General features: G+C 37.9%; 2 long non-coding RNA genes across 3 annotated transcripts in view; both read right to left on the reverse strand.

Annotated features, from left to right (window-relative positions):
* Positions 1–21,975, reverse strand: part of LOC104912935 (uncharacterized) — a 97,519-nt gene extending 75,544 nt beyond the window's left edge. Inside the window, exons 1-4 of the long non-coding RNA XR_014886191.1 lie at positions 21,282–21,975; positions 20,978–21,176; positions 8,169–20,190; positions 5,971–6,050 (exon numbers count right to left, since the gene is read on the reverse strand). This is a non-coding gene — a long non-coding RNA (uncharacterized LOC104912935). The remainder of the gene's footprint in view (positions 1–5,970; positions 6,051–8,168; positions 20,191–20,977; positions 21,177–21,281) is intronic.
* Positions 21,976–24,264: 2,289 nt separating this feature from the next.
* The window catches only part of LOC146543482 (uncharacterized), a 57,519-nt gene continuing 54,632 nt past the window's right edge, over positions 24,265–27,151 (reverse strand). Inside the window, exons 7-8 of one of the 2 annotated variants that reach the window (XR_014886112.1) lie at positions 25,401–27,151; positions 24,265–25,021 (exon numbers count right to left, since the gene is read on the reverse strand). The exon at positions 25,401–27,151 is cut by the window's right edge and continues 237 nt beyond it. This is a non-coding gene — a long non-coding RNA (uncharacterized LOC146543482). The remainder of the gene's footprint in view (positions 25,022–25,400) is intronic. The other variant, XR_014886111.1, reaches the window with a different exon arrangement.

Raw genomic sequence — 27,151 nt, forward strand, 5'->3', positions numbered from 1 at the left:
ACCTCTTATAGAGTCACCCCTCCAAAGCCACGGCTTGGAGATGAGCAGCTGCTATCACAACATTCCTGATGCTGTCGTGAGAGGTAGCAGTCCTGCCAGTGGTGGCTGACAACTGTTTTAAAGCTGTATAATTATTTAGGGCAGGCAAGCCCTCAGGGAATGCCTTGAAGGAATGAAGAATCTTTTACTCTTGCTTGCAGTTTTTTTTCCAAGACAGAAACACTGAGAAATAGGGAGTCAGGGTATGTTTATAGTAGCGATTACGCTCTCTGTGCTGCATTATAAAACTTTTGAGATCCTGATTAAACATTTTATCTACAAGATTGTATCTGTGCTGAGCCAAATTATTTAATTGCACAGCTATCCCCAATTATCCAGCAACGTGGATTATTATAAAACCATTAAAAGTGTTACTCTTATGACAGCGACGGCAAATGTCCACTTTGAGACCAAATAGCAAATAATGCTTATACAGCAATTTCCACACAAATATCTAAAGCTTTTTTAAAAATAAAATGAACCAAACAAGAGACAAGAAATTACAGATAAGCAAAAAGATTGAGAAAAACTAAGCAAGTCAGCTAAGGCCTCATATCGCATTAGTAACAAAGCCCAACAAGCCTTCATCTTCTGCTCTGGACCACAGGAGCATCTAGAATAAAAATAAGATATTGATTTTGAATATATTTAGTGGTTAAAAACAAAAGTAGCCTTAATTATTGTGAATCAGTTTTTAAAAGCAAATGCAACTTGCACATCCATGATAGTTAGAATGTAATCACGCTACTGAAACGCATAAGCAACAAAAACCTCAAAATGCATATGTGTAGCATTTAAAGGAATTAGATTACAAAATGATCTGTGCATTTTATGAGATGCTCATTTGATGCAACTTACAAAATATCAGACCAGCACACTCAAAAATGTTTGCATATATACAAATCTAAATAAAAAAGATGAGTAGGCAAGTAATTGAAAATGCAGCTTCTCTGTATTCTATTACTGTTTCATCACACTACTTTTCTTTTCTTTTCCTTTCTTTCTTTTCCTTTCTTTTCTTTTCCTTTCTTTCTTTTCCTTTCTTTCTTTTCCTTTCTTTCTTTTCCTTTCTTTCTTTTCCTTTCTTTCTTTTCCTTTCTTTCTTTTCCTTTCTTTCTTTTCCTTTCTTTTCTTTTTCTTTTTTATTAAATAAAAGCTAGATAAAATCCAAAAGATTTACCACAAAAGATTATGGCAGTTCTGGACTTGAACAATGTTACAGCATCCCTTTTAAAGTTAAATCATACTTGACTATAGTTATAACAGCGTCCATAAAAATACAAACAACATGAGGGTAGTTCAGCTGCTGAATGCCCAGTGATTGTGCTTTTTATTGCCATGGACAAGAGCACAATTCATATACTGACCCCATTTTCCCAATTCCCCAAGTTTCATTCTGTCAGGATTTGGAGATGATATGAAATTTATACTTAGAACTGTAACCAAAGGAGGGAAACTGCAAGGGCTGCCAGTACCAAATGCTTGAAGAGTCAGAGGAATGCTGGTGTAGCCCAGCTCCTGTGCTCTCTGCTGAGGAGCACTGTGGTGGTATAGGATCTCTTGGAGAGCTTCTACCAGAGGCACTGCGCTATTCTCTGGTGCAGTCACTCCGTAGTACCAAAGCCTGACTAAGAAATTACTGCTTTTTGTTTTAGAGAAATGAGGATTTGCATTTTAGCGGCTATGTATGTCCTGCAAATCAAAGGACATCTAAGAGGAAGGACGAAGAAAAAAGAGCACAGTCTTCATCAGCCCTCATCCCCTGACCTAAGAAATGGGAGATGGTGAGCCAAGCTCCTGCAGGAGTAGAGCAGAAAAAGGACAGAAGGTGATGAGGGAGGACTGAGAGAAATTTGTGTACAGTGTACAGTGGAAATTTGGCAGTCAGCTGAAGTTATTATGGTACAAAAGTTGGAAGAGAGAGGAGAGAGGGTTGAAGAGGAAGTTTGAAAGTGTTGGAGTAGAAGGTAGGCAGAATACCACAGAGGAAATGTTACTACCACAGGAGGAGGTATAAGGAGAACAAGAATAAAATCCATAAATCACAGATTGCATCAGTTTTGTTGCTCGTGGAACAATTGGTTTACATATTAAACACTGGCTGGTAGTAAAATTGCTATAAGCAAGTGATAGATAATAACAGCACAATAACATGAATAACAAAGATTACACAAAATAAGAGAAACAGAAAAATCATTAGGCATCTGATCCCTAGCAGAGAAAAAAGAGCAATTTATAAAAGCTTCAAAAATATTCACATTTGGAAAGAAACACAAGTTTTCTTACTCATATTTCCATACTCTTCTCGTTAAAATGAAAGCAGATCAATAATACACTGTTTCCTATGCAAGAACAAAGAAAACATTTAAAACAATTTTTTGCAAAGATGCAGATTGTGCTCACTCTCCATTATTAACAGTTCAAGGGCAGATTCAGCTGAGCTTTAAATGTAATTAAAAAATGATTTCAAACAGCACTACAAGCACTGTATAGTAATCGAGGATAAAAAACATGGGTGATAAGTGTCCCATGTTATTGCTGTTAGAGTTCATATATGATGCATTTCTGTGACTAGATTATCAGAGCACAGCTGACAATCTGTACTTATAAAACTAAACAAGATGTCTCAAAAAGAAGTGAAATATTAAATTCTGTGCTATCAGCCAGCTACGCTGTGTGCACATATACTATCATTTCTATAAATCTGTATTTCCACATACAACCCTTACCAAACCAGACTCTCTGCAGTGTCTGGAAAAAGGAGAAAATCCTTTGATCTTTTAAGAAAAGTTTCAAAAGGACTGAGGAATATATTAAAGTCCATCAAGAAATGGATGAATAGTCTTGTTGCAGATTATCAGCCTTTCACCTGCAGCACTTACTTACCCTTCTTGTTAAAGATTTGTTTTATTTTCCTACAGCAATACACTATATTACAACTTAAAATTCATATTCACCTGAAGAAAGCTGTGACATGCCTACCAAAAGAGACATACACTGCTTAACCTAAATTGACCCTTTTTTCCTTCTGTTCTAATAGATCTTTTTTCTTTTTGTCACTCAAAATGAGTGTCTGATGTACGAGCATAAATTGTTAAAAGCAGTTTTAGGTAAAGGAAGAGAGAGTGAAGTGGAGTTTTCTCACAAAAGCCAACCTCAATTTATGTCAAAGAGGGTTAAAAGACCTTGGGATTAAAGCAATAAACTTGCTGCTGTCAAAGCTAAAACCCGCTAACAATTTAGTGCCAAACGCATGTTGTTCAATATCATTTCATATTATATTATGTCACAAGTAGGTGACAGTTCCACATCAGGCTGACAGGGCTGATTTACTCTGAAGAATTCATCGACATTTTGCAGAGTCAAAGCTGACTTCATTTTATTTGGATGCAGGGTGGGAAATCTGTCTGTGCTGGAGCTGGAGGACGCGGCTGGACAGCACAGCCCTTGGACAGCAGACCACAGGACCCCAGGCCCTCCCACACAGCAGCAGACAAAGGCTGCAGGCTGCCTCCCTTCCCTGCCCTCGCTGCACTGAACCCAGTGATCTCTGGCAAAGCAACAACAGACCAGGGCTTGTTTCCCTTGCTGACCTGGAGCAGCACAAACTTCCATGTCTGTGCACTTTTGTGCCGCTGCATTTTGGGGTGGGATTTGCCTTATTGCAATTTTTAAAGTAGCTCTTTTCAATATCTGATAATATTTTCTCCCCAAATTCAAGCTTTATATGCTTCTCCAAAATATATCTAAAATATATCTATAGCTAATATATCCAATTATATCTAAAAAGAAGTCTCTGCCTGCTTATACTTTAACAGAGAGAGATAACTTTTTTTTCCAGGATATTAATTGGATACCAAGGTCAACTGTGATTGAGATCTTTCTTAGGCCAATGCAAAGATTTCCTCACACAAAGGTGTCTGGTGTGAGATACTCCCAGATGGCTTTTTTAATATGGGTTCCAATTCAGATTTCTCCTGGGACTTGAAGAGAACTCTGAGTAAACATATGTTTTGTTGTGTCTCATGCAAATCTAATTGATTTGACTTCCCTGTCAAGGTGTTAAGGTTTATTCAAACAGGGAGTCCCTTTTCTTCTCCAAAATCCAGTGCATTCTTCTAGTCATGTTAACCCTTGTGCCACGCTCATTTCTTCCTGCTATTGGATATTACTCCAGATCAGGAATTACAGCTCTGCACCTGGGAAAACCTGCTATACTTAAGTAGTCTTGTTATATGCAAGAAAAACAATACTTCTCTCTTCTTTCTGCTTTTTTTTTTTTTTTTTTTTAATTGTGAATAAAATTTTCAGTTTGTTCTTACCCTTACTTCTGCAAAAATGTAGTAAAATTTGTGGTCTTCAAAAGACACACATCTCCATTTTCTCCATCTAACACAGGAGGTACATTAGTGCCTGGCCATTAACTTCTGTAAACCTCTTCCTGCTGTTTCTGTGGGATTCCTTGGGCAGAGTTTTCTGTTCATCATGAAAAAGGTTGTGTGGAACGGCCCACTGTGTGTAAGCGGTTCCATCACCCAAGAGTGCCCTCTGCTAACCGAATACCAGGCAGCACAGGAGTTGCCTTGTCTGTTATGCAAAAGCACTGCCAGGGAGCAGAACTTCTGGTGAATTGTTAGACGGATTAGTGGATGGTAAATCTTATCTGACACTTAAAGCACTTTGAGGTAAATTTAGTGTTCACCTGCCCTGAAGTGTACAGCATGAATATGCTTCTACATATCTATTCCTGTTCAAACGAGTAGCTCTAATGACTGGAGGACAAACAATACCTGGCACAAAGAGATCGTTCAGGCAAAATAATGAAAAGGGAACAGACAAACATGCATCCTGGCTTTAAGCCTTTGCTGTTCTCTCACACTGAATCATGAATTCCATTATTTCTCATCCCGATATAGGCATACTCTCTTTAACTTACAAATTCTGCTAGCATGACTAAATTCTAGTGTACTTTGGATTTTAATATGTCCGAGCTCCATTTTCTGTGGCCCCAGCATGTGCCAAGCAAACACAAGCATGCATCCTTGCTACACTGGATGCAAGGCCTTAGGAATCCCTAGATCCAGTGAGAACTCTCCAGGAGAATAAAGACATTTCTGAAACCTACTCCTCACAGAGGTTCTTCCAGTGCACAGTGGTGCACAGGCAAGTCAAACCACCACGGATCCCACAGCTGCTGCATCACCGACATCTTCAAGCAGCACAGCCAAAGGGAGGGAGGGAACGCAAGCCTTGATACGAGCTGAGACTGCACTCACTGCCTGCCAAAGGCAGAGAACTGGTGAGGACATGAGAGCTGCGTGTTGAGGCACCCTGTCCTTTCTGCTCAGCTCTAATTGAGCATGCTCTTGCCCTCAGTCGCCTATGCCTCTATGACACAGAGCAAAATGATTTGTCATGTCTCTTTCAAGTGGGAAGTACTGCAGCCTTTCTCTCAATGCAGGCTGTGACCTTTCAATTTATGCTATCAGTTTACTCAGTGCTTGCTCTGTGGTTCATGATTAACTTGAAAGAGTTAGATCACACTCTCTCCAGGTCGTCAGGAAGGAATTCTGTTGACTGTTAGAAATCCCTCATGCAATAAAAGAGCACATAGTATGGCTGTATAAGCCATCTTTCAAAGTTACTTCTCTTCAGTAATGAGGTAGCAATTCTTATCCAAAAGCTCCTAAAAATATTTCTAGTCATATTTTTCTTTTTTTTCTTTAGGGTACTATTTATGAGAAGATGCCATGCAGAACAGCCACCTAGTTATTAATAAATATACCTTCACTTTCACAAAGACCACTCTTTATTAAGGGGTCTCATGGCTCTCAAACATTAATTAAACATTCTCATAGAAGTTCATACAAGATGCATTTCAATTCCAACTATAAAGGGTAAACTGAGATAAAGAGGTCAAGAATTACTCACCTTAGCCATGAGCGACTGACAGACTACAGAAACTTCTCCCTCCTCCTGTAACCACAATAGTGCAAATGACATAATGTATTCTGGAAAATAGAAGAAAAAATAAGTGTTTCATAAATCAAAAGAATAGCATTCATTTTTGAAAAGCTCATCTGCTTACTTTCCCCATTTGCTTTTAGGAAAAAAAAAAAGAAAAAAAAAAAAAAACATTTGGGATTTCCTTCATCTTCACAGTTACCCTAGGAGATGGACATATTGAGAAGTAAGAGCTGGACAGAAGAGTAGCATCTCCAGCTGCCACTGGAAGAGCACTGTCTGAGCCAAGAGATTATTTACATTTTTTATTATTAACCATACTTCTGCACTTAAAAACTGCTTGTTAAGAGAAGTAGGGAGGCTGGGAAGAGAAAACAAGTCCTCTACTTGGTCCTCCAGTTTTTCCAGTCATGATTTCTCCTGACACTGGGGAGAGGTTATTTCACACTTCTCACTGAATGCAGAAACTAACAAATACCTCTGTTTGGGACCTACTCTTAACAGAAATTTTTAAAGGTCTTACATTTTTTTCAGATAGCTTTTTAGTTGTCCACAAGGTATACATCTTCCTTCATGTGACAATGAGTGCCAGACAACAGAAAATCTCTCTTGCTCCAACATATGTACGTTGCAAACAGAATTAACAGCAAAACTTTCAAAAGATATCCCAAACTCATTTTGCACACTCAAAGGATCGATCTGTAGCACCTTCCAACATAAGTGATTTTAACTAAAGCAGTAGATTTGATGACATCACTTTTACTTGTTTTCCTTTCTAGTAAGAAGAGGGGAAATTCAGAAGTGAGCTGACTACAGAGATTAAATAGATAAAACAAACCAAAAGTTTTTAAGAACTGACTCTGAGGCTCTCAAAGAGAAGTGCATGTAACCTTATACAGATGTATCACAAGATCTTTAACTTTCAGCTCCTTACAGTTTCGTAATGACTTTACAAGCCTACGTTACAGCTCACCTCACCATGGGAGGATCTGACATAATTGCTCTCACTGTGCTACCTACCTTGCCCAAACATCATAAAAAATTTTTATCACTCTGCATTCAGGTCTTTGAGACCCCTCTATCTGTGGTCTATTAACTGCTGGTACCACTGATAAATACTTAGGTCCCTTTATGCAGCTCTTTATCGCTTCTCAAGGAAAAGATAAAGAAGTAAAGATGTTGAGCTCAACCGAACCTGCTTCTGTCTTTGAGTTTTCCAGAGCCTTTAAAACTCACCCAGTGGTCTAGGGCTTTCTGGACACCCCTGGATGTGTGGACAAGATGGGAACAAATGACATGTTCTCTCTCAACCTCACTGTTGTCCACATAGGTAATATATTAATTAAAGCAGAAGGACAACAATTTATATCAGACAAAGACCATTGTCCATGGACCACAAAACTGGAAATTCAGAGAAGAAAGCTCACCAACTTTAAGAATTATATTTTGGTTTTTAGCACCACAGGGGTCAGCTCGGCACTCACATTTTACATTTTTTTAGACAAAATATCTTCATGGGTAATTCTTCAGTTGAGCAAAGTAACGGGAGTTATTCAGGAACATTCCATGTCTGAAAAATAACTTTCAATGTTTGCAGTTCCATGTAAAATTTGAGAGAATAAAAAAATTACTTGATGCATTGTGGGTGTTCCTATTGTCCTCACTTTTAAATTATTCTTTTTCTTTTTATAATAATACCCATCTAATGGTATTACTGTAGCTCCTTGTCCGGAGATCCCTTTGGAAGCTTTCTGACTACCTAACAACATTTTTCAATTTCCCTGCTTATGAATATACATCTTCAGCCCAGAGATGAGAATTTGCTAATGGACCACAACTGAAACCTCTTCCTTCCAGGATTCCCACATGCAGAATTTTACATAGGCTGGTTCAAAATCTAGACTATTTACAACGCTTTGTGCTAAAAACAAGATGCATTTGACAACAAAAAAATATTTTGAAGTACATATTTACTTTGAGAACAAAAGAGAAGAAAATATATCAGATGACATGCTATCATAACATTAATGTGCATGCACTGTCAAGTGGATAAAAACTAGCATGTGTAAAAATGTGGCTGCCTCCTGAATTACGTTCATTTTCAGCTGCACAGTGAAGGACAAATGGGCAGTGATAGGAAATGGAAAACATACACAGAGACATACCTGTCTACTGTTTTTGAGGTCACGCCACTTTGCCTACAACAAAGCAGATGATGCATTCATTTGAATTTTTCAAATTCAAATTATTTTTCAAATAAGTCTGTGACACTCTCTAGTGGAAGCCAGACATACACCACCTCAGCCACAATCAGTGCGTACCCAACAATCGCAGAGAAACACCACCACAAGAAAAGGAAACTAGCTGAAACGGATCTTGGGCACTGTTGCATGTGTTTTGCTGCACTCTTATTTTTTAACACCACAACCAAAACACTTACAGACAGGTCCCTTCTGTTTGAAGCCCAGAGGATAACGTGGTACTGAAGCATAAATAAAGAGTGCCACTAGCAAGGAGTAACTGGCAGCAGACAAAGCCCAAGCCAGCAAACTGTCACGATTGCTCTAGAGGGTTTATAAGCTTTATCAAATCTGTGCTAGCTAATTCACTTGCAGAAGTGTACTGATAACACTGCTTCTTTTTTCTCTTACTTTTATTACAAACAGAAAGATAGACAGGTCCTAAGGACAGATCCTTTCACAGCTTTCTTCTCTTCTGCCAGCACATGCCCTTCTACTTCTCACCGATTACCAGGTTAAGCTATGGGCGTCTTTGAGCCAGAAGCATTTACTGAAATAAAAACCAATATATTTCCCAATAAAGCTTCCCTCTCCTTTCCTAACACTTGCACTGTGGTTGGAAGCAACATAAAAAATATATATACAGCTCCAATCTGTTGTTGTCTCACTTAATTTGCAAGTGGCTGTTTTTCACTACTCCCAGTAAACATACTGAAGTTATCATTTCTGTGCATGGACAGAGGAATAATATATATATATAAATACAGGGTGGAGCATTTGGCTGTCATATCCTATCCCATCCCCCCCTCAGTTTCAATGCAGTTTTTTGCATATTGTTATAGCAAAGCTAGTTTATCAACAGCTATTGTTAAACAACAACTATTAATCTAAATGACATAAATTAATACCACCTGCTGTAAACACATGGGAAGTTTGGTTTGCACTTTTAGCTGCAGCTTTTGAAGCATCCAGGACTAGATGCAAGTAGATCACAGGATCACAGAATTCTGATTCATGGATCCCTTTACTTATATCCACTTCACATATCTACTACTCAAATATATGCCTTTGAGACGCAAGGATTTTCAAAAGAAATGCCTGGCTTTCAGTCTGTTGCCTTCCACTGCCATTTCAGCTGCATTCCTCCATGTTTGGTTCATACTTTCCGAAGTCATCCTCAAAGATTTCTGGTGATCCTCCCAATGAGTCCTATGCACAGAGGCCTATGGAAAACTGACAAAACACTGGAAAATTCTGCCAAATTATAAACAAACCAACCCCACGTTTTTTTCAAACGTGTTTCCATGAATAACTGTGAAAGCTCATTTGCTAATTTACTGCCTGTTTGTCTTTATAGAGCATTTTTAAAATAAAATATTTCACCCCTTCTTGCCTCTTTCGAATTTGCCCTGGCATTCAATTTCTGTAACTAATTTGAGGAGTATTCTCTAATGTTTCACCACATTGCCAAAGCTTAGTTTTTGCTCCGATGTAAAGCAGAACCACTTTAACTGTAGGGAAAATTAAAATCCATTCTGTAACATCAGATTATTCCTTGTGTTGATTTCTAGAAGCCCAATCTGATGGGAAGTAGACGTCTGTGAATTCAAATTGCTGCTTTACACAAACCTACTGGGCAAAAATTGGCCCTGAATTGTATTTTATTCAGACTTCTAAAACATTTCTTGCTAAGTCTTAAAGAACATTTAGCTCAGTATCTTTTTTCCTAGGGAAGTTCACTAAACAGTTTTTGAAGTCAACTGTCATCATGAAATATGAACAAAGCACTTTTAGAGCTCAATATTGTGGTTGGACTTGATGGTCTTGAAGGTCTTTTCCAACCTGAGCAATTCTATGATTGCTTACCACATTTAGTTGGTTTGTTGCTAAACTAGAATAATCAGAGAAAGGGATCCTATTCTAGATTATTCAGAACAAGTAACCATATGTATTTAGGTGCTCTCTGCAAGAGCTCCATTCTCTGTTGACTGCAAGTGTTGCTGGAAGAGGTGGGGAACTTGTTTTTTTATACCAACATTAAAACAGTAATGGTCTGCTGAAAAAAATATATATAATGCTTTGTAGAGTTGGACAGAGTAAAAATTTCTCCAATTAAAAACTGAAAGCAGAAGAGCCATCAGGAGGCTTCTGTAAGAGAGTTAAACCTCATGATTTAAATAATAAGAAACTGAAAAGAACAATGGGATTCTGCCTCTGAGAGATGTAAAATCAGTACTATGGCATGTAGGCAAAGGTGCAGTCACTGGCTGACCACATCAATAAACAGAACTAAGCTTTGTCACCTAAAGAAATTCAGGTGTAAAGACTTGTTATGTTACTTATTTCAGGTGTACATACAGAGAGCGTATCACTGACAATATGAAATTCACACATAAAATAGTGCTGATTTAAGTGCTTAGCTTCAGTTTGAGTTTGCTTCTTACAGCCTCTGAAACATTTAATATTTTCAGATGTCAGGGCTTTCTGAGATAATATGCTTACTCTACCCTACCGTGTGTGCAATGGAGATTCCAGATAATAAATCCAAACGTGCTAATTTATTGTGAAAAGGATGAAATTCTGAATAAACTGTTTTTGTAACCACCAGAAACTGACAATATGGTTAAAAAAACAAGCTGATACTCTGCATGACCGAACACACATAAATCGTATTCATTTTCACCTAAAGCACTAATTATTTTACCTGTAAGAAAAATATCTCTAATTTTCACTGCTGGAAAATCAACAGGAAGTAAGCACTGCTGCTACATAACAGGCAAGAAGTAGACAACACAATAAAACTTATACAGCACTTTTCATTCTGTAATGTCTCTCAAGTTTGGCATACAATGAAATATTAAACCACAAAGCATTAATGAAATACTACTAGAAGGAATTAGCACTTTCAATGTTGAAATTTAGAATTTCTAATAGCTGAAGATGACAAGATGCACACTTGAAAAAAGGCATAATAGGCAAAAGGCAAAGGCAAAATTAAAGGCCTTAAAACTGCACTATAGTTAGTTATACTAACAGATAGACTTGTGATCTTAGACAATTGCTCAAAATGAGCCTTGACAAAGGAAGAGCTTGGTTACTCTGACAGGGTGAGAAAGTGAAACATCCAAAAGTTAATGAGCACTTCCTAAAATTTGCTTCAATCTCTAGAATAGAATGCAGCAAGAGCAGAATTTGCAAAAAACAATACTTTGATTAGAGAAGAACTATCATCACAAACAGGAGATTTAGAAACTAGCATTATTCCTGGAATTGTATGTTTTAACAGTTTCAAGATCTCCTCAAGCAGGACTCCTCCATCCAAAGTTGTCAGGATGTCCAAAAAGACCAAGTTACAACTCCAAGTAGCTTTGTTGATTATCACAGGTTAAGAATTTTAAATGTCAAGCAAAAATTAGGTCTTCAATTTACCATCTACTCTGAGTTTTAGCAGTTGCAATGATCAAGACAGTAACAGGGAAAAAAAAAAAAAACCACACCAAAAAACAGAACTAAATCACTGCTTGCAAATCTGTCTGTTTCGATCCACCTAAAAGAAGTGTTTCTTAACCTCATGTTTACACACGACTGTAAATACCTGCATCAACTGAAAATGCTCAGTTACAGAATAACAATTCTACATGAACGTCACTGATACTATCTGAAGAAAGACATCTGTAAAAATTCTACATCTAACTGTGAAGGAGCTGATAGATATTGTGTTATCTTTAATAGAAATCTTAGGAATTTCACAAGTATGCTATCAGAAAAGAAGTGAAAATTAAATCAGGAGATTTAAGCAGTTGAGGTGGTCTCAATGCAGAGGAAGAAGGGAGGGAGGGATGAACTCATACGTATGCCTTCATATTTAGAGACATCGAAAAGAGTTCAAGTGAAAACCAGCCAGAGTAAGCAGAGGAAGTGTCACTGGAGATTTCTGGTTTGAGTAGTCAAAGTGAAGCGGCGAGTCTGAACTCTTAAGTGAAACCTGTCAGACACGGTATTTGAATTAAGATAGATCCGAAGAGAGAGCATCACTTCTCAGATAATCTGGGAGCTAGCCCTTACTCAGATGCCTACCCAGAATGGATAGTCATTCGGGGAGAAAGAATCCAGGCGCTTTCTCCCACAAACAGGAACCCTGTCCACAGGGAAATACAACCACAGACAGCACATAAAAAAGGAAAGAACACACCTTCTCACATGCTTTTCTGTTCTATTCAAAGGTATACTGTTCAACTGAAGAATATTTTCTATAAACCATGAGCCAAGATATGCTTAAGAAGGACCACAACATGTTTAATAAAGAGAACTTGTTGAATTTAATATGGCTCCTCTTCAGTGAAGAACCAAAAATACTCACTTTTTAGGCCATCTGGGAACACTTTCCAATTCCAAATTTAGGGTCCGGTAACAAGTCCTACAAATAGCCTTTCTGTGAACACTTACTCTTCCTGTGTTGAATTTCAATGAACTGGAGCCAATATGACTTTGCAAATGAAGGAAGCTACACATTTAGCTGTGCCACACTTTCAAGCTCACACCGTAGCGAGAGGCAGCCAGAGCCGCTCCACATTGCACTCTTTTTGTGTGTTAACTCTTCATCCACCAATGGGGATGCTCATCTACTCTAAAACATGGGGAAGGTGGTTTAGAAGCTCTCTTTAAAATAATATCAAAGCCGAAAAACTTAAGGTTTGAGGATTTGTTGGGAAATAAAATTTGGTTACTAAGGAAAAGGCTATTAAAAAGATAAAAACTAATTAATGTAACATCTGCTTCCCATTCCTCTATTGTATCATCTGTCAATCACTCTTGCACACAAAATTGAGAATTCTTTCATTTTTCTGCTTATTTAGGAACAAAGTGACTTTGTACCCACTTTAAAAATATTGGCAAAAAAATGGCTAGAAAGCATTTAATTGCAGGGGAATTATACAGAACCATTTAAGGTTGTTATCAACTTTAAGTTTTGATAAACTGAGACTTCAACATTTAACTGAGTCTTTTTTTTTCCTGAAGAAGAAAATTATTTTGAATTGTGTGCATGTAAAGTTGTTTCTCTCTTCAGTGCAAACCCCAAGTGTGTTTAATGGTTTTGCTAAATATGATTGAAAGAAAACCATGCCTGAGGGAAATGATCCTTTGCTGGATATGTATAAGTGTTAAAACAGCTTGGTCAATGAGTGACCATAGCATATGAATCTAAAACTAATCTCAAAGAGCCTGAGGGTACCCAAAGCTAACCTAGTCAAATAGTCATTTTTTTCATGTGCTCTGAGCTAAATACACTGTCTATAAAAGAGTCCCTGTGCACCTCAAAGCAAGTATTTTGTTTTTCTCACATTAAAAAGAAAAAGAAAAGAAGAAGATATTTATAACAATATATTATAGGAAGTATATAAGAGCAAACTAAAAATAATTATGAAATAGAACAAGCAGTCACTTAGTTGTCACTAAAATTGGACTCGGTTCTCAAAGTTTTTGAAAAAGTCCATCCAAGCAAAGCTAATTTCTACACGAGTACTTCACAGCTTAAATCTGCAGGATCTAGTCCATTGCAGCATATACACAGATGGTCTAGAATCATATATAAATTAAAAAAAAAAATAAAATCTATTTCTCTGTCTACTATCAGTGAGACCATATTAATTGTCAATATATGAAACCATAAAAATGCTGTTCCAGTCAGATATTTGCAGCTAAATCCCAATCTCAATACCGTTGTTGTTTCAGGTCTACCCAGCTCAGAACACACAGGGAGCGACCTGTCAGCACTTGGACCTCACAGTGCCGTTGAACCTATGGGTCAAGTACCAGCCAGCTCCAGCAAAATCAAACCCCCACCCCTGGCTTCTGCCCCTCACCTCAAACAAGAGGGATGGGTAAGGGACTATGGCCCTCTTTTCTCACCAGCGCAGACATCCTGGTCTTTAAAATTGCAGAATGTCACTTCAAATTATAAATCAATCTTTACAAAACTAAAGATATATTCTTTGTCTCTTTTTTTTTTTTTTTTTAATCTGAATTATTAGAAACCTTAGGAAATGCACAGAGCTGTTTTTCGGGGGTAATTTCAACAATGAGCTGGTCCTACATTTCATAGCAAAGCTGCATCAGACAACTGCTCTGTAAACATGGGCAAGGGATGGGGTGAGAAAATCACTGAAAAATATTAAGTCCCCTGAGCAGCATGGGATGTGCAATTTTCACTGTGCTCTGAGACATACTCATGTGGCCTTGTTGGTTCTATTGATCACCGTAGGTCTTTCCTAATAGAGTTACAAGACATTTTCAGTTGCAGACTTCAAAACCTGTGGGAAATGGGATCCAATCATCCGGCTGCTACGGCTCTGTAAGGCCAGCTCCGTCTTGTTGCTACTGCTCTGTTGGGCTTTAAACACAATACCCACACATCTACAGCTGAGAAGCAGGGAACAGAGATTGTGCTGGCCCAGGTTATGAATTTCTGTGAAGCAAGAACCAAGCCTTTCTGGCCATTTACAAATATTCCATTAATTTTCTTATTATGTTTCTTTGCCATGGAAATTCACTTCTAATTTCCAACAGGACTGTGAGTTTAGGAAGAAAGTAGGAAACATGAAGAGGTATTTTATGCTCTTTTACTACACCAATACGTACAGTTCTGAGTGGATAGAGAGGATTTTTATGTTATGCTGAGGCAGAAGGTATTAGAAATACAGAAATCTCAGTGAAAAGAAACGTTACTTTAAGCAAGAAACCCAATCCACAGGAAACCTGAAAAGGAAACTGTACATGGGGTTCTTCCATCAAAACAAACAAAAGACAATTCTGTTTTGCTTATCAGAGCTGCAGCAAAAGGCAATTAAGAAAGAAGAGGGAACTGGTAGGTTTGTAACATTTCCACTCAAAATATAAACAAGTCACTTAACACAACTGATCACTCAGAAACTAAAAACTGCAATAAAATAAAAACCACATTTCTTGCGTAATAATAGTAATGGTGACCTGTGTCAATACTAAACAAACTTGGTGTTTGTCTAGTTTTCAGGAAAAAGAAATCTAGGTAAAAACACAATACAAGATCTGATCCAGCAAGACGTGGAACGAATTCAGCTTACGTCGACATGTCATGAAGTTTATGGAGCACAGCACATCGCAAATCAGGCCCATTGCTGCTCTCCCAAGTCTTTTACAAGGAGTCCTGCAGAGCTGGGGGAGTTAGCTCAGGACTCTGTCACTGTCACAAGTCACAGGAACAAAATACATGGAAATTCTGTCACGTGAATTTTGCATTCCCCACCTCAGCTTTCTGTTCTGCCCCTCCTGTGATGCACAACTCTCATCACAGCAGCATGGCAATACTGGGATCAATGGTACCCTAAAACTCCTATAGCATTTCCACACTTGATTTCATAGTTCAGATCTCTTTATCAAAACAGTGCAGACTTAAATATTACACCATGGTCTGGATGTTTGTCTTAAGAGATAACACATACGAATTACATGCCGTAAGCTGAAATGCATACTTCCTTACATCACTGTAAGTAAATGACTTCACTGGCTTCAGTGAAGTTCATCCAGATGCTGGAAATCAGAGTTTCTGTGATATGCATTACATTCAGCAAATCTAGCGAGTCTGTAGGAGGAGGGGAAGTATCATTGAACTGAAAGAGAACGAAACACAGCACAAATGTACATACAAACATTTAACAGCTCAAAGAGGATGATACAGTCCATGAAGACCTGCCCTCATAACCTCAGGAAACACAAATCAATCTGCATTTCATCATCTGAAACTTGAACTTCAAGCTAGTAGCTCTGTGCTCTTCCCGCTGCCTTCTTCCAAAACTCCTCCTTGAGCTGATTTACACTATTTGCTTCTAATGCTGACTTCGGCAGTTTGTTCCAGACTGTATTTCAACTACTCTTTGTGTAAAACTGTTCTGTCTGAATATATCAGAGTCCCTAAATTCTGGTACACATATTGGAGTGGTTACAGAAGTAATTTTAGTGTGGCTGGCAGCTGGCCTAACTCGTGCTCTGATCCCTCCTCCCCTCTCCCAAGCTCACAGTTAATACCATACCGTTGAGCCAGGGCTGCTACAAGGAGAGCTTGCTCCAACAAAGTGCCCAGAGCAACAGCATGTCAGTTTGGTTCATACCAGCAGGACACTGGCCAGGGAAGACTTCCCAACCCTCAGAAAGGGACCAAAGTAGTGAAGCACGAGGAGAAAGCAAATAAAGGCAAGCTGGACTCTACTTTCAGCTACATCAAATGATTTGACCCTATTCACAGTCTTTTATCTGCTTTCCACAAAGGTAACTGTTAGGAAAAGCTCTAACAGAGAAAAAGGAATATTAAAACTCAGACCATTGGCATAAGATTTTATGCAGTCACCTTGAAAACCTGACAGAGTCATCCAGGAACCCATCAGAGGTGATAAAATGTAATTCTACTGGCCAATTGGACAGAGTGAATTATGAATACCGGAATTTATATTTGTAGCAAATATTTGGAAAGCTGTCAATCGGTCTAAAGTACATAGATATAAGCAATTTATATACAATTTCAAATATAGAGGTTTGTGAAAACTAAACCTTATTTTTTTTTCCATTTTGAATAAAAAGTGGATTAGATTTGCTGAAAACTGAACTGCAGTTGTAGGTTGGTACTGAAGTAGCTGGAAGAAAGGGGAGAGCGAGTAGCAGGCTCCAGATTCGAATAAATAGTTGTGTAATCTTAAACACAAATATAGGATTCTTAATTTTACCTATGAGGCATCTGCAATTTCTAATAGATTATATTTGCAAATTTCTTTCTAAATCCAGTTTTGCGCAGGAGCTAAGGTTAGGGAAGAGGCAGACAATCCATCAAGTGTGCTGTGTCTTTCAAATAAAGGTGACATATTTTTCCTAGCCAGAACAACTTTCATCAGGAATATTTTTGGAAATTTAGAAAATCTCTTTGATGTCAGAAGAACTGTTTCTCACATTCTTTTGAAGCAGACAAAAGGTCAGTGTTAATTGCAATATGTTGTAAATCATATAGATTACTTTCAAGAAGATATTTAAAGGAGATATCTTATATGTGACATTCATTCTTCAGCCAGCCAGATATGGATGAAGTTTAATTTATAAAGAACTAAAAGGATGGAAGACTTTTGCAAAATACTGAATTTAATGAAATTCTTCTGTTTTGTTACCAATTTACTGATACCATCTTTTCTTACTTATTTATGGAGAGATGTATTAATCATCACATGCAGAGTTGCAAATTCAGCAGAAACATAAATTATCAGCCTTAAAACTCAAATTCTTTCACAGGATCTGTAAAGCTAAAAGTTTTGAATAGCTCAGATAGAACAAATGGACAAGAAAAGATAATGCATCTTTTGAAACACAAACCTGCAAAGACGTTATGCTCAATTACTCTGACAAAAGATTTGGAAACCAACAATATTCCCTGCGGAATACCACAGCTAAACTAGAAAGCTAAATCAAAAGCTCCAAGTTAAGCAAGAATAATATAGCATGAGCCACATTAAATGCATATCATTCTTAAAGCCAGAACACACTCGGATATTTATTAAAAAACTATCCCTACTTTCATAAGGGGAAAAAAAGAAAAGAAAAAAAAAAAACCTCAAACAACAGGTGAACAGAATAAAACTACCACCCCGGATATCACATGAAGGAGCAGTGAGACTGGACAGGTTACATCCTGGCTTCTGCTCCTCTGGTGATCAGCCAGAGAGTTATAATGTTGTTTTATGGCCCTAAACAAAGGTTCAGAGAGCAATCTTTCAGGCTTACATTAATTGACAACAAAAAAACCTCTGCTAGAGCCTGAGGCAGGGAGGAATCTGAGATTGGGAAGCTTTGGAGAAGTCATAAGTATGGCTGCACACACCAGCAGCCAACAGAAGGTCCTGTAATTCAAATAAGGACTTCCAGCAAGCTACTGGATAAAGGTGCTGAAGAACCCTCAGGGCTGCCATGTTGTAGTGGTACTTTTCAGCCTGATGGAGAAAAACAGGCTTGTTTTGTTTTCAAGGAATGCCCCCACCAAGCTGCAGAGGGAGCTGGGTTTGCAAACACACTAAAGCTTCCATCTCCTAGAAGAACCAGGGATGCATCCAGCCACCTACTGGGGGACCAGGGAAAAGGAACTACTGGGGAGAGACAGTGTCCAGACAGTTGTGTTCATTACTGCATTACTGTAGATGTCTGGGAGGCCGTTGCACTTGAGACACACTCTCCCCAATACTGATGCTGAGTAACCAGGAATGGAATGCAGTCTGTTTCTGTGGGACAGGAATGATGTTGCCAAAAAAGCTCTAAGAATACAAGTCCCATTTAGGACAGTCAGTTCTTACTATCTTCATTGTGATGTCAAGCCCATAATTTTGGTTGTATGGAAAAAAGGGATCATCTTTCTGTATTACAAGCCGAACACAAAGATGTCACATACACAGGTAGGGAAGGCCAGGGTCTGGAAGGGTCTCCTTACATGGTAAGTGGATATAAGACAGTTTGAGCTCCTGCCCTAGGGGAGGACTGGTAGAGCTATACACATGGAAAAATCAGGTTAACTGTATCACCATTTTAAATTACCTGTTCTAGGTACTTACAGTCATCAGGGGTTCATTATTCATCTGAGAAAGAATGGATTTGCTTATCGATACTAAAAGCTGATGGGGAAGTTGAAAGGATAAAAAACAAAGAAAAATACAAGCACACCTCTGTGGCTTTAAAGTTAATGCTTTTCCTTATCAGGTACTGCTGTATATGAAATAACAATGGTACTAACTAAACAATTAGCTACTACTTGGTGATAATGTACATCTTTCTGTAAACCTCTTTTTGACACTATTAGAATCTACTGTGAATAATGGGAAATTGTGTCCTATACTGAGATATCTGGCATATGCAAAGTATTTATGCAATCCAGTCCTCTCTGAGTGAATTTGATCTCTCCAATTTGAAGCATACATTTCTGGTTATCCATGTTCCCAGTATGCTTTTATTGCTTGAAGGTGCAGCTTGTTCTATTTTTCAGCGTTTTGCCTAGTGAATGAAGTAAGAGCAAGGACCTAATTGTAGCAGCCTACCAACCATCACTGTTGTCAAACTAGGGTTGCGTTAGTGTAGGATGCAAACAGGCACTCATCCTTCCATTTATGAACACCAAAATTCACAATGACAGGTAGCTGTTAGAGAACTTTCACTTCCAAATTATTAAGTAAAACAGAAAGAAAAGCTAAGAAATTAGAGACAGTTACAAAGATACTCCAGTGAATAGCATTGATTGACAAATCCATTCCTAAAATTCAGAAGTAAAATTAACTGCACTCATTGCATCAATCAGTGACACTGCAGTCAGAAAGAACAGAATGATAGATGAACAAATGATATGAAAGATAAAGGCAGAATGTAATTATAATATAAAAATATTTGCAATCTATATTTCATAGAAGAGAAACAGTTCCTTGCAAATTCAAAAACTTTGTGTCACCCAGAGGGAGTGGATAATTACTTACCTTAAAACTTTTTCAAGAAGTTCTAAAGCAAGTACAGCTATAAATCAAAATCAAATGAAAAGAGATTCTGGCAAATGACTCAAAGCAATAGAATCTTATTTTTCTGAAGAAAATTGTTTACATAGATTAACAACGTAAAAGACTGACACACTCACTGTAGGAATATCAATTTCCTAGATTTTAAGCTATTAGTGCTACAACCTTTAACATGGTGTGAGATAAGTCTATGTCAGCGTTTATAAAACAGAGTCTGTCTAGCTGTTTGGCCTAATGTAATAAACCACTTCCTCTTTCCTTGTTAACATGTATTCCTTTATATCCTCCTTCCTTTAATCTTGCATTTTCATTCTGTTTCCCTCGTTCTCCATGCATGTTCCACCTGCAGATCCATAGGAATTCCCAGGAAACTTTCCCAAGAGATTCTCCTGTGGGAAACAAAAATATTTCTCTGGAAATACATTGAGGACTATAAAGACTTGTCTGGAGGGAAATTAGTGGTAGCACTGCCTGGGATTACACTGGAGACTTAACAGACAACTGACAGCTTTGCTTCCTCTGCTCATGCAAACTAAGGTCCATTAGTTCAAGGGAAAGCACTGCACTAAAGGACAGGATTGCAATAACCAAACACACACAGTAACACACGCACACAAAAACACATTTTCTTTGCTGATTTCTGTCATTAGGGCTGTCTCCCTGGATTTAATAATCAGATACATCACAGCCACAATCTTAAATAGCCATCTCATTTACTGCCTATGTTTCAATTAACTTCACTTTTTCCAGACAGATCCACAAACATTGCCAGTTCTTCCTTTAAGCTTTGCTTTTTTCCAGCCTTCAAAATTGCATATTTGTTGTCCCTTCTTCTTCCATTAGGTGAATTATCATAAATTACAAAGCCGACAGAGGTAGTGAGATTGGTCTAATATACAAAGGACTCATGTAGTATTTCCACATATTTTTTAAATTCTCATTGCCCAAAAGCATGCTGTGCTCAATACTCTTCTACAAACACAACAGATATCCAAAACATAGCAAAAACATGTCTTATTCCATACAGTTCACCTTAAGTGCTGTGGTGCTTTCCCTCTGAAAATAAGACAGGAGGAATTATTAGCTGGGCACTGAAGAGAGATGCTCATTTAGTTAACGAAAAAGGCACATTCACTTTGTTCAGCCATGCCACATGTGGATACCTGCTTCCTATACCTCTAATCACAGTGACAAGAAGCAAGACTTCTCCTGCTTGCTGTGTAGCCTTCTGGATCACTGGAGATAATGCTCATTCCGAGTCCGGCTCCACAGATACTGCTGATCTGCATGCAGGCTTGTAGGGAGCAGAACGAGCAACCACACAACAGCTGGCAGAGAAAGGCAGGTCTGAGAGCCTGGGATGCACATGCAGAACCTGTAACAAAGGTAATGAGATATCAATAACCAAACCTGCAAGTACAGCACAGCTGTACTTCACTAGTACTAAGAAGCAACAAAAGAATGGCATTGCCATACATACTGGATTCGGAACCTGCTGAGCAGCTGTCCTGAGCATGCTGTACATGACTCGGCACTGTTGGAGTACTGTGCATATAAGGACAGATCTCATGAATGCACAACTAGTTTTTTTACAACTGGGTGTGGCTCTGCCATGAGATCTAAAGAAGGTAAATGGCTCAGTTAGCAAGAAAGGTTGACCATTACCGTCCAAATAATTCAATTTACAACACTGCAAATCTGCTACCATATAATTTGTTATCATCATTACTGCGCCTAACCCAACCCACCAATGACCTCAGGAAATTTTCAAGAATATTACTTCTATTTTCCATCCTTTCATTCCTAATGTATACAGACAGACCTAGCTATATCTGCAGCAAGAGAAGCCATTACCATCTCAAGAACAAAAACAACCGCTCCCATTATCTGAATGCCAAATTTCATATATTCAGTTCCCTAGTCTCCCATACTGTATCCTTTCAGCTAAGTTACTAAACAAGATGGGCTCAGATCTCTACAAAGGATAAAAGAAACATTTTTGTCAACTACATCATGAAACCATAGCAAGAAAAGCATAACTGACATACTAAAATAAAAAAAAATAATAAAAAAGCCATTATATTTAAAATCTCTCACAAAGCATATCACATTTATTATCATGAATAAATTTACAGATCTACCATCCATCAAATACTAGGCTTTATCTTTCTGTATAAAATAAATACAGCCAGAGTATATGATCATGGCTTCACCCTCATTTTACAAAATCATTTAAACAAAGATGCCTATTCACCTGATAAGATAAAAGTGAAAATAGAGAGAACAATCAAATTAGTGTAAGCCACACATTGTACACAAAGATAACATAGGTAGACTTTCTTGTGAAACTGCTGGCTTTTATCACTGTTTAATGATTTGTTGCACTATTTATAGGATAAACAATAAATCTAACATGATTCATCATATTAGCCAATAAATCATGGGACAAATCATTAGGCAGAGTGATAAAATCAAGTGTTTTAGAAATAAGTTAATCTACGATGCCAATGTCTAATCTAAACAGTTGCTTAAAAACCCTATTTACTAATCATTTTTACATAAAGGAAGACTGATGATTATGTAGATTAAATGTGTACTTATTCCTATAAGCAGTAGACAATCACATGTTCTGTGCTGGTCTGTTTAGAAAGGGAAAACAGGATTTTAAAAATCCACTGTGGAAAAAAAAGTAACGTCATTTTGATTACCTTTGTATATTTACAAGGGCTTTTCTTCACCTTGCTTGAGTCTGCCTTTGATTTTGGTGAAGAAACAGTTAAATAAAAGCATGCTGCAAGGTTACTGAACAGACAGTATCTTTTAGCTATGCATTCCATAATATCCTAATTAACAATTTCATTAAGACATGATGGCTGGTTCTAATGCTTCTTCACTCTTTAGTCTGAATGTAACTCTGTACTCTTTCTCATTTGTGACAACTGTGTTTATAGCTTCTCTACCCATAGAGCTTCATGGCACTTTGAATTATGCTCAAGAGTATATGGGCATCACGTCACATTTGTGTGCCTGATATCATACATGACTAGCTGCGCTCCAGCCAGGGTCCTTAATGTACATTCTACAGATGGACTACCCTCTGAATGCTTAGCCAGATATTAAGTTAAATCTTTTTGGAGTCAAGCTTGTTTCGCATCAGTTATACAAACATATTGGTTCCTTTAAAAGGACAAATGCACTGAGAGCAAGGCAGGGAATCTAGGTCGGAAATCTAGGAAAATCGTTTTAAATTTTAGTTTAGCCTTTAAATTTGAAAATCTCTTCTTTGGGAATTACTGATATCTGTGAGGGGGTTATATCTGTGAGGATAGCAATTTGATTGCTCTATACCAGAGAGAAGTAGCTGAGCGCCATTTATCAAGAAATATGTAAGCCGTGTGGTTGGCTTAACCATGAAAGAAACATAAACAGCAAGGCGAGTCTCTCTCCTTTCTGTTTTGTATTAAAATGCAACAAACCTGACAAGATAGTGACAAACGAACATGGTATTTTCTAGTACAGGATTTTTCTAAAAAAGGAAAAAAACATTAACATCTGTATGCTACTGTCCATCTATCTATCTATTTATCACTTTGGGACGATGTCATACACACTGCACCTTCTCGATAAGGCTAATCTTGAGAGCGCGGCATCTCCCTCTAACAGAAGGAACGTGTTTGAGTAACAAAAGCATCTGTAATTAGGACTGTGACCAACTGTTTGCTTGTCAAGCAGAGTCAGGTGAACAAGCCCCTCCAGCTCACCGAGCACACTGGGGAAGGGAGAGGCAAGCCTGGTGCTGGGAGGGGGCTGTGGTAGGAGGCTGAAGAGAGCAGAGGGGATAGAGTTGGGTTTGTTGTTTTCTTGTTTTTTTTCCATCTTACTCCATACAGTGCGTTTTGTAGATGTCTGTGAGATGGACTGCAGGGAGAAGATAGCAATTTGATGCTTTATGCAGCCTAGGTGGGGATAATTTGTTTGTAGCTTTATTTGGTTTTTAATGTGCAGAAGTCCCACACATATAAAATGTAATAACACACCAGAATCATGTGCTTGCAGTCCCCTGTTATACTTTTAGAACCTGCTTATCTTTTGCTTCACTTTTTCCTGATGACACTTAAGGTCAGATTTTTGAAGGCACTTAAGCTGCCTCATTTTATTGAAATCAATGGGAGAAAGGTGCTTAAACATCTTTGAGGAACTAGCCCTTTAATGTTTTTAATGCATAATAATTGCATTCCTTTATTAACCGTGGTTTTTCAAGATAAGATAGAATCAGGTCCTCAGACTCATCTCTCAATGATTTCCTAAATCAGATCAACTCCTACTTACATCCTGAATGACCAAGGGTGACTAAACCACAGCAATGAAATACATTTACATCCTTGAAACTGAAATCATCTTTCAAACACTCCTGGTGTTGCTGATTCGTATGATTTTAGAGTCTTAAAATGTTTGGTGTTTTCCTTCAACACTCAGATGCAATCATTTTAAATAAAGGAGAATATCTCCTTTTTCTCATTAGGTAAAAAGGAAGCTCTTTTTTTCCTTTGGGAACTTATCTCACATGATAATTATGGAACTGCAGAAAAAAAAAAGGATTCTTTCTTTGCATTTTTGCCCTCACTCTTCTAGTCTTGTGGATTTGCACAGACTTCTGTCAGTGCTTATTTCTACCTTTCACTGAACTAGCGTCACACTGGGTACAATTGGTGCTAATTTCTCCTTTTTGGGGGATACATCCGCATCACCTACTGCCTCCTATAAACTTAACATTCACATTCTCCTCTCACTTTTTTTCTCTTCTCCAAACATTTTCCTCTCCATCTTCCCCCTTTCTCTTTCTACCTTTCATTTCTCTCCAGCTGTGCACACACAGTTCTCTCTCCTCCATTTTCTTTCACTCTGCTTTTCATTTTTGCCACTGCAAACTAGTTGATCGACAACAGGCACATCGACCACCTCTCTGGCAGTGAGCATCAGACACCAGTATCCCACAGCTCCATGTACAGCACTACCAGCTGTCAGAACAGCAGAGGGTTTGAGAGCAGATTCATTCACTGGAAGATACCCTCTAAAGTTTACACAATACTTGCCTGAATCCTCCAGTACAATAGGATTTGGGTTACTGCTGTTGTTTTATTCTTCCTTGTTTCTTTCTTTCTTAATTTTCTTTCTTCTTTGAAAATCTTCAGCTAAATGTGTGGAAATCTCACTCAGCACCTGATGGACATGAAACGCGCAGTTTATTCTTTAATATTTTGTATTTAATCCAGAACTGCTGGGAAGAAAACTGTGTTCATGTCTTATTCCTGCAGAACCATAGGACTTCTGGTCATATCACCTCCCACTACCTGCTAAACAACTTTTAACACCATTCTGTGTAACAGCAACCTCAAAGCACAGCCCTTCTGTAGATTAAGGAAGAACAATCTATGCAAAGCACACAGAACATTTCTGCACTGAAAGAAAGCCAGTAATTATCTCAATAAAGATTGTCCTGAAAGGTGTTTCTTAAAAACTAAATTTTTGAGGTATTATGATGAGCAAAGTCACCCCAAAGCTCACTTACAGATAAAATTCTTATGTTCCAAGTCCTTACCACGTCCAGAACACTGGCTGAAGTCAATGGACACTCTGATGCACAGAACCAAGGCTACCTCATGCACAGCACCAAGATGTTTGTCCGGCCACGATTCCATCCAGATGTTTTCAGAGCAGTCACAAGGCAATGTTGAGAACTGTATGGCTGAAATACCGAGCAGCACTAAAGCAGCATTCCCAACAGCATTTCTATAGCCAGATTTCAGGGTCAGGGATTAAAAGGGTTCTTATCTAAAACACTGAAAATTATTTCTAATGTAGTCCCACTAAGACATTTTACAGGGAATTACTTTTTAAAATATATTTTAAACAGAAACGCATCAACATATTTTCTGTGGGCTTAGAAGCTTATGTTAAGTTTCCAAATAAGTCAATTCTACAAAGATAACATTTTTTTTTTTTAATTAAAAAAGCGTTGCAAGTTAATACTGTACATAACAAATAAGTCTTAATTAAAAATTAAATTGAAATCTGTTTTGGCTGATCACCGTTGAACTGGAAATATTTTAAAACAAGATTTTCAAGAGCTCTCAAATATTCAGGTCAAATATTCAGGTATTTAGCACATATAATTAGGTTAAAAAACAACAGAGTTCTGTTCACCACAGTAAAATCAGAATTTACTGGAGTGCTTGATGTCTATCTCTTCTTACTGTGACACTGACGACTGTATTTCTACACACGCCTAGCACCCAAAGTGCTGAAGTCCTCTGGGAATCTGGATGTGTTTTGACAAACAGTATCTGAGCACAGGTAGAAATTCTGCCATGTTAGAATGGAGTTCCAGCTGTGGATGATGGACTATGCTGAAAATCTATCCTGTAACCAGCAAGATTTTATTGCCACTTTTTTTTTTCCATTCACACAGTTATTCTATGAGGGATGCTGTATTGCACATAGTACGTGCACTCATATAAAAACGGGATGGTTTTTGTTCCACACACGACTTCAATTTTCTGATTACCTCGTTATATATATCTGATAACTATTCTATGTGCAAGGACATTCAGATCACTTAGGCCACGCGGAAAAGCCAGCTGCAGATGAAGACTGAATGAAAATCATCCAGAGAGATCAGTGCACAGTCAGGTCTGCTGACCCATTAGCCTGTTCATTACTGACAGAGGTAAATAGCTGTAAGAGCATTAACAATGAGACCTGAGGCAGTCATAAAGTCCTACCTAAGGTGATGTGAGATATCGCCCTATACTTTTAACACATTATAAAGAATCAATAAAAGCCAAAGTCAGCAAAGTGAATACATGTCATATTTAAATCTAATTAAAGGTTATTTTTGTACAGATCTCTAGTACCCTTCAGTAGGGATAATTTCATCTTCCAGTCATGATCTCTCTGTACGCATTCAACACGGCACACTACTGAAAGCACTCTGCTGACTAAGAGATAACGACTCTTTTTATTGTGTTTTGATTCATATTTTATAATAAAGGAAGTTTTAAAGTTCTCTTTAGAAACATTATCTCTATGCTTTCTTAAGAAAAAAAAGCATATAGGGTCTTCCAGAAAAAGTCTCTTCATAATTTAACATGTATATTTTCTGTTCAAAACATGCTACTGCAATAAAGCAGTTTATGTAAATAAATATATCAAAAAAAAAGCTGTCAAAACCTGCATGAATTGTTTCGGCAGTTAGAATGAAAACCAGCAACAATGAAGATGTGCTACGTTCCTATTTGGCCATGTGCCACAACTCAGAAGAGGAGTCCATTGAGGACACGCAGTACATTA

This window comes from Meleagris gallopavo, chromosome 13 (genome assembly GCF_905368555.1).
Source record: "Meleagris gallopavo chromosome 13, MGAL_WU_HG_1.1, whole genome shotgun sequence".
NCBI lineage: Eukaryota > Metazoa > Chordata > Aves > Galliformes > Phasianidae > Meleagris > Meleagris gallopavo.